Source organism: Tinamus guttatus, unplaced genomic scaffold (assembly GCF_059628265.1).
Source record: "Tinamus guttatus ecotype Peru unplaced genomic scaffold, ASM5962826v1 Tinamus_guttatus_pri_ptg000019l, whole genome shotgun sequence".
In the NCBI taxonomy this organism is placed as follows: Eukaryota; Metazoa; Chordata; class Aves; order Tinamiformes; family Tinamidae; genus Tinamus; species Tinamus guttatus.
In genome coordinates this window covers 35,722-42,240 of record NW_028288553.1, presented here as the reverse complement: position 1 = coordinate 42,240, position 6,519 = coordinate 35,722, and positions in this window count along the sequence as shown.

Genomic DNA, 6,519 nt, shown 5'->3' with positions numbered 1-6,519 from the left:
AAGTCTACTCCACTTTGCTGCCAGTCGTGCTTTTTCCGCTTTTTGACCACGACCCGATCTCCTGGTACTGCAAAATCCAAGGGCAGGATCTGTGCGAGCTGGACTTCCTGTTGGAGAGACTTTACACGGGAAAGTATTCTGCCCACATATTGATCACTCATCTCTACCTTCCCACCAGCTTGGGTGTTAGTAGGGTGTGGAATCTCGAATATTCTTTCAAAGGAAAACAGTTGAATGTCTCCCCTAGGTTTTGTTCTCATTCTTGAATGGTAGAAGTTGTCTCCATGGTGTTTTAGCTTCTAACACCAGTTTTAGAAGATGCCTTTTAATGTTCCCATTCATCCTTCACACTGTACCAGAGCTCTGGAGATGCCAAGGGATATGCAAGTCCCCTTGAATCCCCAGGGCAATCACGACACCTTGAAGGACTTTTCCCGTAAAATGGTTGCATCTGTCTGTTTCTATCGCCTCTGCCAACCCATATATTGGAGTTATTTGTTCTAAAAACACCTTAATTACAGAGCCAGTTGTTGCTGAGGTAGTTGGCAGTCAGAAATGCCTTGGGCCATCCTGTTACCGTTACCAGAAGATGCTTAAGGCTCCCTATACGGGGCCTCTCACTAGAGTCTACTTGGATCATTGGAATGGGCGCACAGCCCAGGGTCGTCCTCCCCTTGCAGCTTCCCTTATGGCTCAGCTGTTTGCCTTACAGCCCTCAATAGCCCATTTCCCCAGAACAAAAAAAAGACCAAGGGCAGCGCAGGTTTTGAGGAAGGCCCCTGCCAGTCCTCGGGAGCCCCAATGGCTTCCTTCTTTCTTCTGCCCCACTATCTTTAATTATCTCTAATGCTTCTGGAAGAAAAGATATCTTTTCTGGTAACGGCTGGACTACCGGGCAGGAGAGGAAGGATGGTGCCTACCGCCTCCCCCGAGTGTCCTGTCTGATGTGCCCTGATGTGAATTATCGAGACTCTCCTGGGTAGGTTAACAGGTTTGCTACCTCCAGGAGGCAGGTAATCACATCCTTTGTACCAATGCCTTTCCCTGGCAAGTTAACACACCTCTCTCTTGGCACAGTTTTCCAAACATATGCACCATCCCACATGCATATTTAGAATCTGTAAAGATATTTGTTACGTTGCCTTGGTATAATTCACAGGCTCTTATTAGAGAATACAATTCTGTGGTTTGGGCTGAGCAGGGAGACGGCAGCTTTCCTTCCTCTAGCAGATCCGTTCCCTTAATGATGGCATATCCTGTGGCCCATTTCCCTTCTATTACTTTCGAAGAACCATTAATGAATGCATTGTCCCCATCTGGCCAAAGTGCTCTTCTCAGATTTTCCCTAGCCCGAGTCTGGAGATCTGGTACCTTCGATGCTTTTCCCTCGGGGCCAGCCAGGCTAGAAGCTGAGTTAAACCCTCCCCTGCTTCTTAATTTTCAATCTCGTCATCGATGTAGAAGCCCTTGCAGTTAGTAATGCCTTGACCTGCTGTAAGAGGCAGTGGTGGATTGTGTTTGTCTCAACACTGTTGTTGCACCGTTTACCTCAGCGTCCTGTCTCTGGGAAGATGGTGAGATCAGCACGAGACTCAGACAGTGCTCAGCAGAGGCTGCGGAACGGCACTACCACTCGAGTCGGCTGCACAGGAGCCCCAGAGCACGCGGCATGTACGACACAAACACCATGCACCAGAAAGCGGGTGGACTCTTCGAGAACGGGGACATGAAGGGACTTGTATTCCTCCCCTGGTGTGCGGCTTCTTCCCCTGAACGGCACCTGCGCCGAGGTGACTTTGGGACAACAGAGAAAAATATTATAGCATCGCCATTGGCTCTGGGGATCGCTGCCGAGCAAGCATTGACCACGTTGTGCAGACTGGGATGCTGGCCAGCAAAGTCCAGCAATGCTACAACGACAGCTTTGTCCTCATTGTGAGGATGGAATGGGCGCACAGGCCGGGGTTAACACATGTCTCTCTTCGCACGGTTTGCCAAATATGTGCACCATCCCACATGCACATGGGTTAGGGTTGGGTTAGGGTGTTAGGATTAGGGTGAGGGTTTAGGGTTAGGGTTAGGGTTAGGGGTTGGGGTAGGGGTTAAGGTTGGGGTTAGGGTTCGGGTTCGGGGTTAGGGTTAGAGGGTTAGGGGTTAGGGTCTGGGGTTAGGGTTAGAGGGTTAGGAACAGGGTTATTTAGGTTTAGGGGTTAGGGTTAGGGTTATTTAGGGGTAGGGGTTAGGGGTGAGGAGTGGGGGTGAGGGGGTAGGGGTAGAGGGGCTGAGGGGGGTGGGGGGTGGTATTAGGGGGTTAGGGTTAGTGGTTAGGGTTATTCAGGGTTAGGGGTTAGGGGTGGGGTTGGGTTTGGGGTTTGGGTTTGGGGTTAGGGTTGGGGTTAGGGGTTAGGGTTAGGTTTAGGGGTTGGGGTTAGGGTTAGGTTTAGGGGTTGGGGTTGGGGTTATTTAGGGTTCGGGGTTGGGGTTGGGATTATTTAGGGTTTGGGGTTGGGTTTGGGGTTGGGGTTATTTAGGGTTCGGGGTTGGGGTTGGGATTATTTAGGGTTTAGGGTTGGGTTTGGGGTTATTTAGGGTTCAGGGTTGTGGGTATTTAGAGTTCGGGCTTGGGGTTGGGGCTGGGGTTATTTAGGGTTCGGGCTTGGGGTTATTTAGGGATCAGGCTTGGGGTTGGCGTTGGGGTTATTTAGGGTTCGGTGTTGGGGTTGGGGTTATTTGGGTTCGGGGTTAGGGTTTTGGGTTAGGGGTTGGGGTTACGGGTTAGGGTTATGGGTTAGGGTTCGGGGTTAGGGGTTCAGGGTTTGGGGTTAGGGTTTGGGGATAGGAGTTAGGGTTTGGGGGTAGGGGGTAGGGGCTAGCAGGTAGGGGGTGGGGGGTAGTGGGTAGGGGGTAGGGTTAGGGGGTAGTGTTAGGGGGTAGGGTTAGGGGTAGGGTTAGGGGTTGGGGTTAGGGGTTCGGGCTTAGGGGTTAGGGTTAGGGGTTTGGGTTAGGGGTTACAGATAATGGATAAGGGTTAGGGATAAGGGATAGAGTTAACAGTTAAGTGTAGGGGGACATTGTACAGGGGGGTGCCTCTGACCGTCCTTAACCTGGACTGAAAAGGCTGACATGCAGAATCACTGAATTTCGGTAAACAACTTTTAAGGAAGTGTCTCCTGTACTTGAGGAAGTTCCTAGGACTGAGATGCTGTTTTTAAATCTTGCGGTTAGACGCTTGGATACGGCTTAGCAACCTATGATATGTTAGCACATTAATGCTTGTAACCAATTACTGATGCTCTGCCGAGATGTTGCTATGCTAATTGCTATATATTGTGATACGTAACGCGGAATAAACGAAGTCAGTTCCAGCTTCTATGAAGTTGTTGTCTGGCATTCCTGACTCGCTCCAAGCTGCAACAAGTGGCGCCCGAACAGGGACAAGATTCCGAACAGGGACTCGATTCCGAACAGGGACTCGATTCCGAACAGGGACAAGATTCCGAACAGGGACTCGATTCCGAACAGGGACCAGATTCCGAACAGGGACTGGTACAGGGACCTGGCACAACGGTGCGGGATTCCGGAGGACGACGTACGGGTGCAGCCGAGTGATCCGACCAAGAAGGGGACCAGAGCGGGTAAGCCGGCCGTGATTGCGCACACGGGAAGACGGCGTGGGGTAACGGTTAGAAGCAGAATTCCCAGTGCACGTGTACATGGAGCGAGAAGCTGCTGAACAACTGCTGCTGGACTTACTAGCAAAAAGGGAAGCAGCAGTGAGCACGAAGAAGCTGTATGAGTTGATTAAGTGGGCAAGGGAGAAAGGACATTTAAAGGAGCCACAATTTGTTTTTAGTATAACAGAGTGGCGTGAAATAGGGAACTCATTATGGGAAGCCACTCTGGAGGGCAACAAAGCTGCCAAAGAACTGGGTCAAACTTGGCGCGAGGTGGCGAATCAGCTCAAGTGTATGCAGGCTGAAAAGAAAATGGTAGCAGCCGCGACGCAGATGCTGCAAGGGGAGGAATCAACTCCTGAGGGATCGGCAGTGCAGAAGGGCCCCCTTGGACGAGGCGCCACTGCAGTCCCAAAGAGCACCGCCAAGGAGTTGATCGATAGCGTTCTCGGAGGTGGGTCGTCGCAACTTCAGCGTCCCTTGGAGTCATCACCTCCACCACCGGAACCTGCGCCAGCCGAATCGACCGTGACTCCCGAATCGCCACAGCAGCCATCGGCGCCATCACTCCCGGCAGGGGCAGCTGGAAATAGACCACAGGAGCAACCACCAGAGCGAAGCCGGGACCGACCCTCTGATAAGCTGTTCCGAGAAGCCTCTAGAGCGCTGGTTCAAGCCCAGGCAGATGGGCGAGCCACAGATGGGGGGTGGTCGGGGGCATCCGGGGGGCTTTCGGGTCCGCGGGTTTCCTCTTCGCGTTGGTCTGGGGTTATCAGGGATGCAATTCTGGAGGGTCAATGGGAGCCGGCTATGAGGGTAGCGTGCCCGGTAACCTTTGAGCCGGATGGTCAAGGGGGGGCAGCGGGTAAATGGGATCCGTTTGACTGGAAAATTCTGAGTCAATTGAGGGATACGGTCGTGCGTTGGGGGATCAAAGGCGAGCCCTCCAGACAAATGCTATCCTACATTTTTAACAGCGATATGCTTCTTCCTAGTGACTGTCAACAAATCGCAAAATTAATCTTGACACCAGGTCAGTTACTGTTATGGGAAAGACAGTGGGCAGCTCACGCGGCACGGGAATGCGCTGTGCCGCGGGGGCAGGATGATCTGTTGTTTAATTTACGGCCCGAAACGGTCATCGGACAGAGAAAGTAACAAAGGATGTGGGATTCTTCGGTCTAGATGGACTAACGGACTGGTTAGGAATTGGAGGATGGATAAAATCATTGATGAAATCGCTGTTAATGTTGTTACATGGGGACTGTTGTTTGTAATTGGCTTAATGATTGCTTGTACCTGTTTACGCGCTTTAATATCACGTTTGTTAAATGCCTTGTCACGTAATCCGAATCTGACACCTCAAGGTTGGCTTGCTTCTCGGGGACATTTGATCTAAAGAAAAAGGGGGAAATGTAGGGGGACATTGTACAGGGGGGTGCCTCTGACCGTCCTTAACCTGGACTGAAAAGGCTGACATGCAGAATCACTGAATTTCGGTAAACAACTTTTAAGGAAGTGTCTCCTGTACTTGAGGAAGTTCCTAGGACTGAGATGCTGTTTTTAAATCTTGCGGTTAGACGCTTGGATACGGCTTAGCAACCTATGATATGTTAGCACATTAATGCTTGTAACCAATTACTGATGCTCTGCCGAGATGTTGCTATGCTAATTGCTATATATTGTGATACGTAACGTGGAATAAATGAAGTCAGTTCCAGCTTCTATGAAGTTGTTGTCTGGCATTCCTGACTCACTCCAAGCTGCAACAGTTAAGGTTAGGGGTTGGGGATAGGGATAAGGGATAGAGTTAAGAGTTAAGGTTAGGGGTAGGATCTGGGTTTGGGATAGATGTTCGGGTTTAATTTTGTTGTACTTACGGTTAAGAGCTCAATTTGGATTTAGTGCAGTTGTATGTCCTCCTCCTCCTCCTCCTCTGAATCCTCCTCCTCCGAATCCTCCAAATCCAAATCCTCCGAATCCTCCGAATCCTCCTCCAAATCCTCCTCCTCCTCCTCCTTATCCTCCTCCTCCTCCTCCGAAGGGATAGGGGTTAGGGTTAGGGTTAGGGGTTAGGGTTAGGGGTTAGGGTTTAGAGGGTTTAGGGTTTAGAGGGCTTAGGGCTTAGGGTTAGGGGTTAGGGTTAGGGGTTAGGGTTTAGGGTTAGAGGTTAGGGTTTAGGGTTAGACGTTAGGGTTAGAGGGTTAGGGTTTAGGGTTAGGGTTTTAGGGTTAGGGTTAGGATTAGGGTTTGGATTGGGGTTTGGGTTAGGGTTTGGGTTTAGGGTTTGGGTTACGGTTAGGGGTTGGGGTTAGGGGTTGGGGTTTGGGGTTAGGGTTAGGGGTTAGGGTTAAGGTTTGGGGTTAGGGTTAGGGGTTAGGTGTTAGGGGTTAGGGTTAGGGTTAGGGGTTAGGGGTAGGGGTTAAGGGTAGGGGATAAGGGTAGGGGTTTTAGGGTTAGGGTTAAGGGTTCAGGGTCAATGTTCTCGGTTGGGGTTTAGTGCGGTTGTAGTTCATTCTTGTCCGACCTTGTCCGGACAAGAACTTGTTCTCGTTTGAACTTGGACTTCACTTGTCCAACCAAAGAATCCTGTTTATGTTGAGTTTCGTAGTGTCGACACGAATTGTATTCCTTGAACGCAGATGCTGAATTCTGGCCTATCAGACAAACAGATCTTACTCGGTCCTCCGTGAAAAACTAATAATCAGAAGTCCACTTTTCTGGGAATACCCTGCGCTCGGAGTCCATTTTTCTTTTTTTTGACACGATGGTGCACGTGCTTCCCACCGGTGCTGGCTGCTTGTCCTGCCTGGGAGCTGGAGGGAGGGAGGGAGAGACAGGGCAG